Here is a 14489-nt window from a genome sequence, read left to right as displayed (position 1 = left end):
ACCGGGGGGGGGGTGATCTTGAGGGTCGAGAGACTGCAGGTGGTGCGCGAGGGGCGCTGCTGTGACGGCGCCTTGCAGACGGAGAGCGGGGGATAAGGGCCATCGTACTGCAGGATGACGCTTCTATGATGGCTGAGGAAATCTAACCCCAGCAGTACAGCTGCGCAGAGTCGCGGCAGCACGAGGAGCCGAAAACGCTCGTAGACTGCGCCCTGTACCGTCAGCGTCACCAAGCAGCACCCGAGGACCTCCACTGAGTGAGAATTCGAGGCCATGGAGATGGTCTGGCTCCAGGGTCGCACGGGAAGGGCATATTGACGCACTGTGCGAGGGTGTATAAAACTTTCCGTGCTCCCACAGTCAAACAGTTTTCTGCATAACCATTTACCTTGATCTCCATTATGGACTTGGAGAGTTGATGTGGCTGCGACTGGTCCAAGCAAATCGATGCCACTGTTGAATTAAAGAAGAATCCATCTTCGTCGCCGTCTGATGACGTCACGGATGAAGCTTCCTGCTCAGCTTGCCTTGATGCCAGTCTCAAAGATGGCGACTCCCGCACTTCCGATGACCGCATCAAAGATGGCGATTCCCGCACTTCCGGTGACCGCATCAAGGATGGCGATTCGCGCGCAGCCGCCTGCATCAAAGATGGCCGCGCCCTCGGAGCACACATGGCTCCACGAGTCTTCAGAAGCGGCTTTGCTCGGCAGACTTTAACAAAGTGGCCTAGCTTACCGCATCCGGAGCAAATCGCGTCCTTTGCCGGGCAGTGACGCCGAGGGTGCTTAGGGAGGCCACAAAAGTAACATTTGGGCCCTGCTGGAGCAGCCGTCGCAGTGGAGCCGTCGGTGGAACGGGATCCAAGGTAAGACCCGAGATTATGGGAGGCTGCTTCTAACGTTTCAGCCATCGTGGCCATTTTCCGGAGGTCTAGGTCATCTTGTTCCAGCAGACGCTGCTGGATGTATGTAGACTCAATGCCCGCAACGTAGGCGTCGCGGATCAGATCCTCCGTGTTCTGAGCTGCTGAAACAGCCTTACAGTCGCATGCTCGGGCGAGGACCCGCAGGGCGCGCAGAAATTGGGCGCACGATTCTCCTGGCTGCTGTTTGCGGGTAGTTAGGAGGTGTCTGGCGTAAACCACGTTAGGGCTCTTTCGGAACTGCCCTTTTAGGAGTTCGATAGCGTCCGCGTAAGTAGCAGCGTCCCGGAAGATTCCATAGACAGTTTCGCTTACCCGGGCGCGGAGCACGTGGAGTTTAGCAGCGTCGGTGTCGATGGCCGTAGCGGTGTCGACGAATGCTTCGAAGCAGTCCAACCAATGATCAAATTTATCAGAGGCTCCAACCTCTTGAGGGTCTAATGCTAACTTGTCGGGTTTTAGAAACTGCTCCATACTAGTAACTGTTGTGAATAAAATTGATGCGCTATCAATAAGGCGAAAGACTACCGATATGCCAATATAAGTGTAGGCTTTTATTCACAACAGAATCAGGAGCAGATCCCAACAATTAACCGACCTGGACTGAACAAGGGGGAGGAGACAGCCACCTTTATACTAGGTGCTGAGGGGAGGAACCAAACTGGAAGGGGATGTGTCCAGGTATGACAAACACACACAACGGTGGTCCATATAGGACAAAGGCACAACTGAGGTCCACCACACCTAGGGTGCGAACAGTGGCTACAGGCCTTGCTGCATTGGTAACAGACAGGGGCTCCATCCCCACTAGTGCTGAGGGGGCGCAGATTGTGGACTTGGTGTGTCAACCTTTGTGGCCGTTGGTGATGCTGGTTCGGGTACCTGTAGCAGATGACACCAGTTCCTGACATACAGGGCACCACGTGACTGTTTGGTTGGGGGGGCATGGTTGGGGGCCACTGTCAGTTTGTCATAGCAGCATGTAGTTTGCATTCTGATTGTTTGACATGGATCCAAAGTGTAGAGCTTGTGGGTGTTACAACAATCTGAGGTCCCTATCTGCTTCAAGAAGATGACCATCATCCCGGTACCTAAGAAAAACCAAGCAGTGTGCCCTAATGACTATCAGTTGGTGGATCTGCCATCCATCATTATGAAGTGCTTCAAAAGGCTAGTCATGGCACAGATCAATTTCAGCCTCCCAGGCTGCCTGGATCTACTACTGTTTGCCTACTGCCGCAACAGGTCCAAGCAGACGCCATCTCCCTGGCCCTGCACTCGACCCTGGAACACCTAGATAACAAGGACTCCTATGTCAGACTCCTATTTCTTTACTACAGCTCAGCCTTCAACACCATTATTCCCACGAAACTCATCTCCAAACTCCGTAGCCTGGGCCTCAGCACCTCCCTCTGCGACTGGATCCTGAACTTCCTAACTCACAGACCACAATCAGTAAGGATAGGCAACAACACTTCCTTCACGATCATCCTCAACACTGGTGCCCCACAAGGCTGTGTTCTCAGCCCCCTACTATACTCCTTATACACCTATGATTGTGTGGCCAAATTCCCCTCCAATTCGATTTTCAAGTTTGCTGACGACACCACCGTAGTGGGTCGGATCTCAAACAATGACGAGACAGAGTACAGGAATGAGATAGAGAATCTGGTGAACTGGTGCGCCGACAATAATCTCTCCCTCAATGTCAACAAAACGAAGGAGATTGTCATCAACTTCAGGAAGCGTAAAAGAGAACATGCCTCTATCTAAATCAATGGGGACGAAGTAGAAAGGGTCAAAAGCTTCAGGTTTTTCGGTGTCCAGATCACCAACAGCCTGTCCTGGTCCCCCCATGCCGACACTATAGTTAAGAAAGCCCACCAACGCCTCTACTTTCTCAAAAGACAAAGGAAATTAGGCATGTCAGCTATGACTCTCACCAACCTTTACAGATGCACCATAGAAAGCATTCTTTCTGGTTGTATCACAGCTTGGTACGGCTCCTGCTCTGCCCAAGACCGCAAGGAACTACAAAAGGTCGCGAATGTAGCCCAATCCATCACACAAACCAGCCTCCCCCATCCATTGACTCTGTCTACACTCTCGCTGCCTCGGCAAAGCAGCCAGCATAATTAAGGACCCCATGCACCCTGGATATTCTCTCTTCCACCTTCTTCCGTCACGAAAAAGATACAAAAGTCTGAGTTCAAATACCAACCGACTCAAGAACAGCTTCATCCCTGCTGCTGTCAGACTTTTGAATGGACTTACCTCGCATTAAGTTGATCTTTCTCTGTATCCTAGCTATGACTGTAACACCACGTTCTGCATCCTCTCCTTTCCTTCTCTATGAACGGTATGCTTTGTCTGCATAGTGCGCAAGAAACAATACTTTTCACTCTATGTTAATACATGTGACAATAATAAATCAAATCAAATCAAATCATAGTATATTTTTTCTCTTTGTCATTGTTTCCTGAGGGCTTCCCTCATTTTCATTTCCACTTTGGGTTGAAACAGGGCCTTGGCGACAGGGATCATGGTTCTGAAGCATCTGGAGGATATTCTCTGTGCTGGCAAGGGCAGACCCTCTCTTGGCAGATCAGGCAGACTAACTACTGTGGCGTAAAAATCTGTCTTGTCACAGAGGCATTTTTCAAGGAGGTGTTTTGTTGAATATACCACACGCTTTACCAAACCATATGGGTTCATGTGGTTGCTTATAATATATTCAAAGTCCCATGTGTGTGCAAAGTCCTTGAACTCCTAGAGGCAAGCTACTAGGTGTTGTCCATCATTATTCTTTGTAGAATGCCATGCGCAGCAAAGTGTCTCTTCAGCTTTCCAATTACTATGGTGCTCTTCATGTCGGGCAAGTAATAAACTTCATACCAACCTGAGAATACATCGACAAAGACCATATGTTGGTTAAAATTCTCCGATATCATATGCCCATCACAGTGCCAGCAAGAACGGGGAATTTAGCACTCAGCCAAATCTCCAGAAACTGCAGCGGGACCGGAGAATCCCAGTCGGGCGCGAGATCGGAGAATTCCAGCCGTTGTCTCCCATTGCACTCAAACATATCTGCTGTGGTGAGTGGCCATGGAAGGTCTGGGACCTCATGGAGTGAGCTGCAGTGGTTCTTTGGTTTGCTGAGGCTTGGGCATGTTGTATGGTGCACATCTGGACACTTCCCTGTCTATGTCACCATTCATTGAGAGGCAGTGCATGCTTTCCTTTGCCCTACACTTGCCGATTCCACCTCCCCCCCCTCCCCCCCCCACCCCACCGCCCACCACCACCCGGGTATCCTTGGTGAAGTTGCTGGGTGCAGTACTTCTGGGAAGCAGTGGATGATGAACCTCTGGACTTGCAATGGCAGTCCATATTTTCACAGTTAACTCCTCTCTCGTGGAATAAAAAGTGCGGAGCCCATGGGGAAGCACTTTTGCATTCACGGGCCATCCTTTCATGATGACATCGTGGAGCTGCCTGCATTGTGGGCAGCTTTGAAGTCTTCAATTCTGCGGGATGGCAGCACTTGGATTGTCACAATATCAATGTCCTCCTCATGACCTACATATTCAGTGGTGGGTATGCAAGTCCTGGAAAGGGCCTCGGCGAGGTATAACTCTTTACTGTGCTTGTACATCACACTGACATTGTAGCATTAGAACTTAAGCGTCATCCACTGTAGATGTGATGATGCACTATGGTGGGGCTTTTTAAAGATGGTGATGAGCACCACTTCCAGTGTACGGGTCATGGTACTATCTACATGAATTCACATTCTATACAACCCTTCATGATATCAGGGCTCCTCTAATATTGGCCTCTTAAACAACTCCAATTTTAATTGCTCCAACAATAGTGGCCATGCATACAGCTGCCTTGATCCTAGGAATTCCCTCACTAAACCACTCTGCAGATCTACAGCTCTTTCTTCCGCTGGGATGCTTCTTAAAACCTACTTCCTTAACCATTAATACAAAGAGAATCTTTTGGTCATCTGCCTTAATAGCTTGTTATGTAGCTCGGTGTCAAATATTGCTAACTTTTCTAAATTTTGTTGTCCCACCTCTGGCATGTCTTGGGACACTTTACGAGATTAAAGGAGTGATACAAATAAATCACTCTTAAAATCATGGTTAAAAACTCGGAAGGAAACTTAAGAAATTGTTTGCGCCATGAGGTGATCAACTTTTTCACTTGGTCTGGTCCTACTAATGCACACTCAGAATTGCTCGTACGGCACACTACGATTTTGACTTTTGATTGATTTTGATGGGGTTCTTGCCTCTCTGGGGCTCATTAAAATAATTCAAGATTTACATTCAGATGATTGCTTCACTTTCATTATCTGTGGAACTGATCAAAGGTTGCATTGCACTGGGCCTGACTTGTTCATACCTAAAATGGTACCTGAGCTCTTAGATACATCAATTCCATATTTTTAAAAATCCTATGACCTGAAACCAGCAAGCGTTTTGAGAAGCTGGCAGTACGTTGGCACATAATCAGTTTTCACGGAACACTAAAGCTACCAACTCTATTGTGAAGCTGTCTTTTTGAGTATCTCACAGTAAGAAGTCTAACAACACCAGGTTAAAGTCCAACATGTTTATTTGGTAGCAAAAGCCACTAGCTTTCAGAACAGCTAGTAGCTTTTGCTACCAAATAAACCTGTTGGACTTTAACCTGGTGTTGTTAGACTTCTTACTGTGTTTACCCCAGTCCAACGCCGGCATCTCCACATAATTTTTGAGAATCTAGCAGGTGGATGTAATGTGTTGTGTCGGTGAAGATAGTTTGATTCCTGTTCTTGTGTGCTAGCTTACTTCACATATTCGGCCTACACTGCTTGTTAGCAGCAATGCGAATAGGAGACCTAAATGTGTAAGTCTATTCCTGTCAGTACACAGCATCCCCATCAGCAAGTCCTTTACTGTGCCTCCTTGTGGTGACACATGGAAATTGGGTGCCCCCTGGCCCCAGACTAACACTTTGGTTGAACTTGGAGGATGTTTGGCCCCTAGACATGCAGTGATATGTAGATTTGTTTTAACACTCTTGAACTAAACTCCCAGCTATGGGCAAATATCTCCACTTGTGGATACCTTGGGAGAGTTGGAAAATTAAAAGAGTAAGCCTTTACAAAACAATCTGGAGTGGAATATAACCCAAACATGGGCTGATGGCTAAATACACTATTTTTCAGGCAACTCCTGCAACAAGGCAGTGCCAAATATAGGGTTTTTCAAAATTTTTGACGCAATCAGGGAGGTCAAGAAAGATGTCTTGAAGTTTGGGAAGCCCAGGGTCTCCATAAATATTTTCTCAGGCTTGCGCCTTGGACAGAACACTCTTCTGTAGAGTGTTCACACAATATGAGAGATAGCAATTATGATTGATAAGCTCAGCTTGACTGACGTACAGAACAAGTGTTGCCTCTCCCACAGTGGGAGGGGCCATTGTGTCCTACTGTTCGGTCGCCATCCACCTCAAGTCGGGCAGCCCCTGATTAATAAAATGCTGACCTGTCACCGTCCATCCACATCTGCTGAGTATTTCCAGCAATCTGTGTCTTTACTTTAGATTTTCAGCAGCTGCAGTATTTTGGTTTTGGACCAATGTGACTAAGACCTGTTCCAAAAATCCATCGACCCACATTCTTTTACATCGCTTTCTGCAACTATTGCGCTCCTGTTGCGGGATTAATAAACTTTTTGCTACTTAGGCGAATAAGTCAGTATTTGCTGTGTGGAGGATCTGTACTGCAGGCAATCGGCTGCTGTTTTTTTTTTAGTTTCTGCCAACAAAATCATACTCTCAGAATTGCTTCGAAACCACCATGATTTTGTGCAGGATGGAAAATGGTCACTCATTCTGTATTTTAAAGAATAGCAAAAAAAAATGAAAATAGAAATCAAAATGAGCAGAAAGCAGTTGACAGTTTGAAATGAAACCTTTGGACAAAACTGCAACTTCTCAAAATCTGAATCCTTTGGCAACAGGCAGATCAAAAATAGTTCAAACACTGTAAATAAAATGTTTCCAGTTCTGATAAAATATCAATCTTAGGGCCAAGTGGAAAATTGTTTTTCTCACTATTATAAATATCTAATTTCACTTGAAGCTTGCCCAAATGCACTTTTGAGGTGATACAGCCTTCTTTAGCCTGAAAGGTTCTTGTTTTTCATCATGTTTCTTCAATGTCTGCTTTGTATAAAGATGAATGAATCTGATGAATTTGGTTTGTAAAGGTGGTATCACATGTTGCACCTCAGCTAAAGCAACGATCTGCCTCCTGCCATTAATGTGGACCATGGGCTTGACAAGTCATCTGCCGTCATTTATGCACTTACAGCGATCTTTAGTTTATTTATTAGTCACAAGTAAGGCTTACATTAACACTGCAATGAAGTTACTGTGAAATTCCCCTAGTTGCCACACTCTGACGCCTGTTCGGGTGAATACACCTAACCAGCACATCTTTCAGACTGTGGGAGGAAACCGGAGCACCCGGAGGAAACCCATGCAGACAACGTGCAGACTCCACACAGACAGTGACCCAAGCTGGGGATCGAACCTGGGTCCCTGGCGGGGTGAGGCAGCAGTGCTAAACACTGTGCCACTGTGCCGCCCCATCTTAGAATCATAGAATCCCTATAGTGCAGAGGGAGGTCATTCAGCCCATCTAGATGCACTGACACTCTGACAGAGCATCCCAGCCAGGCCCAATCCCTGTAACCCCACATATTTACCCCGCTAATTCCCCAAACCGATCTTGGCTGAGAATATTCCTGACTACTTTTCTGACAAGCACAGCAGATTGAACTGCGTACGCTTTCAGATATGTTTACAGCTAAGGATTCATGAATAAAAGGTCGTGCTAAACTACTAGAGGTATGAATTCCTGACTGAAGATAACCTGTTGGAATGCTGCTTTGATGAATTAACTCAACTCGTAAAGAAGTCAGGTTTATGAAACAAAAACAGAAAATGCTGGAAATTCTCAGCAGATCTGACAGCATCTGTGGAGAGAGAATAAAGCTAATGTTTCAAGTCTGGATGACCCTTTGTCAGAGCTGAAGCATTTATGAACTGAGATTTGACTGGGTTTTGGTTGATGTAAAACTGCAGAAATAATAAAAATGAACATGACTTGATTAGAAAGTTCAAAGCACTTAAAAGAACAGCTTGTCATGTGAGCCCACAAGAAATAAATATTCCAAACAGTCTATAATAACCTTTATTGAACCATCCGGACATTTCAGCATCACATTAACTTTAATGTTGGCAGAGATTGAGGAAAATCAGTTGAATTAGAGTTCTGGCAAGGAGCCTGGTGGTCTATGGACGGCCTGTGTCACAGAGCAGAAGTTGTTGAGATAACTCATAAGTCAGTGGGACCATTGTGTCCCACTGTTCAGTCACCATCCAACTCATTTGACTACCTTTAGTAACTTGGAACTGTCCTTGATATCACCGAGGTTACTGTTAGTGCATTACTGAGTTGTTAAGCGAGCAATTTCTGTGAGCCAGTGAGCAGACTGGTTAGCATTCCAGTTTCTTGGAATTGAATTAACATAAAGAGCTGAACTTTATGCCACCTCCTCACCCCCCCAAACCCCCCCCCCCCCACCCCCTCCTCCCCCCATCCCGTGCCGATGGATTTAGTGAGGGGGAGGGGGGAAATAATCCATCCCCTGTAAAATCTTCATATGCTGTTCAATGCCCACATTCAACCCATCCAATGAAGGGGCAAAATCAATAATCCTGGTAGCCAACTATGGACTGCATGCAGCCTATATTTGCAGAACTAATGGTGGAGAACTATTGCTAAACACTGGAATACAAGAAAACAAAATTTGTGTGCTAAGTGCAGAAACCCCATTGGAAGGAGTCACGGGAACATGGAACTTATACTGTTGTCAATTTGTTCCTCTTTCAGATGACCATACTCACAGTCTTCTGCTGATTGGTATAAATCATTAATAAATATGTTGATGCTTTCATTGTGTCTCTGGGTATGTTTATTGAATTTTGCACATTCCAAGAGAGCGTTCTTTCAGAGAGTGACATTTGTTTTCAATAACTTTGACATATGTGGCTTTATCTTTATTTTTCAGTGGCGTAACTCGGTTGTCGTTTGCAATTCTCCCATTGTGTACAAAAGTGTACTGAGCTGCTCCATCTCTGGCTTCATTGTGAGACCGTATGCTGTGCAAAATCAAGCAGTTCTCCTGTATCACTTTGTAAATGCTTCATCCACATTTAGGCCTGCAACTTCTGTGACACTCTCCAGTAGAAGCAAAGATTTTTCTAACGTCATCTTCACTTACTGCTCTCACCAAATATCGTTGTGTTGTTGGGTTGGTGTAGTTTTAATAAATTCCCAAAGATTGCTGTCTGAAAAATGCTCTAACTTTATTGCAAAATATTAAGAGTGATAAGAATATCTTCTGCACAGTCTCAGATTACAGGATATCACAGACTGTTGCACTTAACTCTTGGTGGGAATTAACCTACCATATTGCGTTATGCTGCAGGAGCCTGCCCAATTCTGTCCAACTCTCATTGGTAAAATTCCCTGATGGTGGGATATAGTTGGGGAGTGGATTCAATATGGCTGCTCACAACCTCTGCCTCCAGGGGCCAATAAAAATCAGCCCAGAATCTCTGTACATTTTTCCACCACAGTCAGGTCAATCAAGGTGATCCAATTTATTTATTTAATTATTGGCGCAAGTAGGCTTATATTGATACTGCAATGAAGTTACTGTGAAAATCCCCTAGTCGCCACACTCCAGCGCCTGTTCAGGTACACTGAGGGAGAATTTAGCATGGCCAATGCACCTAACCAGCACATCTTTCGGACTGTGGGAGGAAACCAGAGCACCCGGAGGAAACCCACGCAGACACAGGGAGAACATGCAAACTTTGCACAGACAGTGACCCAAGCCAGGAATCGAATCCAGGACCCTGGCGCTGTGAAGCAGCAGTGCTAATCATTGTGCCACTGTGCCACCCAATTGGGGCTGCACTGCCCACCAACAGTGCACCTCTACAGTTGTCACTCCTGTTCAAGAAACACTTGTACATAATTTCAGGTTAAGGGGAAAAGACAAACGATATCGCAAAATTAACAAAAGGAAGCACAAGTATAGGAATTGCAATATATTTAGAATATAAATGGAACTAAATAAATATAGTTCCTTTTAATTCACTTTAGTATGGATAGCGGGAGTGAAACTCATTACTGGCAAGTTTGTAGTGGAACATTTGTTCATTTTACACCCCACTGGATTTTTCCTGCCAATTACTTCGATTGCCCACTTTGTAACTGGTTGTGTTTCTTGGACAGGGCTATGGAAATCATAGAAATCATAGAACCCTACAGTGCAGAAACAGGCCATTCGGCCCATCAAGTCTGCACCGACCACAATCCCACCCAGGCCCTACCCCCACATCCCTACACATTTACCCGCTAATCTAATCTAAATGTAACATGTGGACAGTAGCAAAAAAAGCTAGCAGTTTAACTTGAGTAAACCTAATGTGTGCCATGGTATTTTGTACTACCATGTGTGAGATTTCATTGTATAAACTTTTGACAAGGTAATTGCAGCATTTTTGATCACAGCGTTTGGTGTCAATCGCCCTGTGTGTGCAATGATTTAGAGAGCAGTCAAGGGTCACTCCAAGAGAGGTAGGAATCGGGTTGTGCCTCCATTGCTTTCCGCAGGTGATATTAAGGGTGTTTTTTGCCTTGTGGAATGAAGGGACGATGGAAGAATAATTGGATCTAATCGAACTTCACCTTGATGTTGCTATAGTTTACAAGATGCATCAGGTCAGGTGAGGCTGATGCAACTTTGAAATAAAAAGGAACAGAAGTAAACCATTCAGCTCCTCAAGTTACTTCTGCATTTGAGTTAAATCATAGCTGATCCATACCTCAACTTCATATTTGTTCCTTATTCCTTGATAACCTTACAAAAATCTATCTCAGGCTTGAAATTTTTCAGTTGACTCAACACTCACACCCTTTTAGGAGAGTTCCTGATGTCCATGAACATTTATGTTAACAATTGTATCCTAATTTCACTCTTGGAGGATCTTTCTTTCAGTTTAAGATTGAGACCTCTTATTCTTGATCCCGGCAGCAGAGTAAACAGTTTCTCTCTATCTGCTCTATTAAATCACGTTATTATTTTAAAAACCTCAATTAGATCACCCCTCAACCTTCTAAACTCAAGGGAATACAGGACGTGTTTCAGGAACTTGTTCTCATAATGTAACCATTTATCCCCACACCATTCTGGTAAATCTGCCAAAGATTAGATATATTTCCTGAGGTGTGATGCCCAACCCCCATCACAATACCCCATATGGGGAAAGTCTGACCAATTGAGCAGAATTTTACGAGAAAAATTCTAAGTTCAGCTAGCGTGAAAAATGAAGAGTTGCAAATCTGTCTTTTGGGTGAATTTTTAGAATCATAGAATCCCTACAATGCAGAAGGAGGCCATTTGGCCCATCAAGTCTGCACCAACCACAATCTCTCCCAGCCCCTATCCCCGTAACCCCACATATTTACCCTAGCTAGTCCCCCTGACACGAAGTGGCAATTTAGTATGGCCAATCAACTTAACCTGCACATCTTTGGACTGTGGGAGGAAACCGGAGAACCTGGAGGAAACTCACGCAGACATGGGGAGAACATGCAGACTCCACACAGACAGTGAACCAAGGCCAAAATTGAACCCGGATCCCTGGTGCAGTGAGGCAGCAGTGCTAACCACTGTGGCACCGTGCTGCCCCTAGTCCCAATCTTATACACATAGTGCTTGAAAAAATGAACTAGACTGTTTCTAGCTACTAGAGGGAGTGGGCGGGGCTTAAATCACCAGCCACCCTGATCAGGCAGCAGAGGGAATTTTACGAGAAAAATCTCTGTGTCTGCACATGCGCAATTCTAACAGCAGAGGTCTGACAGAGAGAGAAAGCTGTCAGGCCTTTGCTGTTGCAGCTGGCCTCAACACAGCCCCTTTTCACAATCACAGGGCCCACGGCCGCTCACAAGCCTCACACCACCCAAGAATATAGCCCCTGCTGTCCCCCCACCACCCAGACTGATTGCGCCCCCCTCATCGATCGCATGCAGGCAGCTGGCCCCCTCTCCTTCCCTGCCATTGATTGCAGGCAGAGTGCGCAGCAGGCCCCCCTTCATGCCCGATCGGGCTGCCCCAGCCTGTCCCTGCCCCCTTCTGGCTCCGCTCCCTACAGGCCCCACACCCTTAGGCCCTACCCCTCCCCCTGCCCTGCCCCCTTCTGGCTCCACCCCCCTGGCACTGTCCAGTGGGCATTGCCCAGGGGACACCTCCACGCTTGCCCTCGGCCTCCATGGGGTGCTTCAATTGCCTCCAGTTCTACCAGCGAGGGCAACACGACTGTTTCATGGGGAGCAGGTATTTTCCTTGCTGGAAAGAACCTCTCCCAACGAGATGAAACACTAGTTAAATAAATTTAAATTATATTTTCAGTCTCTGACCGGAATGGGCGAGAGGCTGATCGCGCTGGAAATCTGATGCCGGTAAGATCCCGAGAGCCAAGGAATCGGGTGTGATCCTGATTTCTTGGCTCTTGCGCGATTTTACCGGTTCATTCCGCCCATCGATGGATGGGGTGAGCCAGTAAAATCACGGCCATTATCTGTGCAATAGAAGCATCACTGCCTTATTTTTCAGTTCCATCTGCAGAGATTGCCCTACAAGAGATTGAGTCAGATGGGAAGCATTGGCCTCCACATGGACCATGATGTGTTGCACATTGGTATCAAGGAGAATTCCAAACTATTTTCACTAGCCAAGCACCCAGACGAAAGCTGCAATTTTAAAAAAAGCTCCCTTAAACAGGAAATCAATAGAGGCCTGGGAAGTCACTGAGCAAATTAACCATCCCCACAGAAGAATCCAGAATACAGATTTTCCACCAGCCTTGGGTAGAATGCTGCAAATTGAGCCAATGGTGGTGTTTGTGGCTGCTTGCTTCATACAAATTAGGTCCACTCACAGTGACTCCACTAACAGCACAATCTCAGACTAACCATTAGATTCACATCTGGTAAACTTTCAGGGTCATCAAGACAGCTCAAAATTTATTTCTTTAAAATTAATTAAATGATCTTTTCACCAGCTTTGCAAAAGTTCATCTTCATTAATATCATGGAGCATACATACAATTTTGGTAGTATTGTCAATAACTTGTTAGCCTATATTTTACAAAGAATTAACTAAATAATTCAATCACGAGTTCTGACCTGCTGAAGGATTGCAAGGGTGCAGATAAAGTTATCAGGAAAATTGCAAAGGCTATAATTATTCTGAAGCACATAATGCAAATATGAATTGATGTGGAATACTCACTCATTACACAGTACTCTCATGTATTTCATCTAGATCAACATTTATATTATGGCAGATTGTCTGAGTTACATAATCAGAGCTATGAGGGTAGCACAGTGGTTAGCACTGCTGCCTCACTGCGCCAGGGACCTGGGTTCAATTCTCGGCTTGGGTCATTGTCTGTGTGGAGTTTGCATGTTCTCCCCATGGCTGTGTGGGTTTCCTCCGGGTGCTCTGGTTTCCTCCCACAGTCTGAAAGACGTGCTGGATAGGTGCCGTGACCCGAACAGGTGCCATAGTGTGGTGACTTGGGAAATTTCTCAGTAACTTCATTGCAGTGTTAGTGCAGGCCTTACTTGTGACTAATAAACTTTTGAAGAAAAAATCTTTGAAGCTAGTGAAAAACCGGGGAGCGCAAAATTTATTTGTTAGTTGAAAATGATGACATGCCTGTTGAGAGGATTCACAAAATAGGTATCGAGTACTCTTTCATGAGCACTGAACATTCTGTATTCCATTGTGCTTCACTCAGTTTTCTGTTTGGAGGTGTGTTTAATTAGTTGGTTGAAATCAAGGTGATGACAAGCAAGGAGAATGATATATTTATCTTCAATACGACCATAAAATCTCCCTCTCTGTTTCCTCCAATGATCTACTACCCAATTATACTGATATTCAGAAAAATGATGCAACAAGTTACTGTAAAACACACCCTTTCATTCAGTAGCTTCATTTCTTTTGTAGAAACAGTTTATCACTCATAATTGTAGCCTGTCAACATATCCCGACAATGCAGAAGGAGACCATTCGACCCATCGAGTCTGCATCAAACACAATCCCACCCAGACCCCATTCCCACAACCCCACACACCTACCCTAGCCAGTCCCCCTGGCACTAAGGGGCAATTTAGCATAGTCAATCAACCTAACTTGCACATCTTTGGACTGTGGGAGGAAACCGGAGCACCCAGAAGAAACCCACGCAGACACGGGGAGAATGTGCAAACTTCACACTGACGGTGACCCAAGAATCAAAACCAGGTCCCTGGAGCTATGAGGCAGCAGTGCTGACCATTGTGCCACTGTGCCATTGTGATTCTCCAGCCAGGAAAATATCCTCTTGTAACAAAGGCCAAAATACCATTTGC

The sequence above is a fragment of the Mustelus asterias genome, chromosome 15 (assembly GCF_964213995.1).
Source record: "Mustelus asterias chromosome 15, sMusAst1.hap1.1, whole genome shotgun sequence".
NCBI lineage: Eukaryota > Metazoa > Chordata > Chondrichthyes > Carcharhiniformes > Triakidae > Mustelus > Mustelus asterias.
This window is presented reverse-complemented; position numbering follows the sequence as displayed.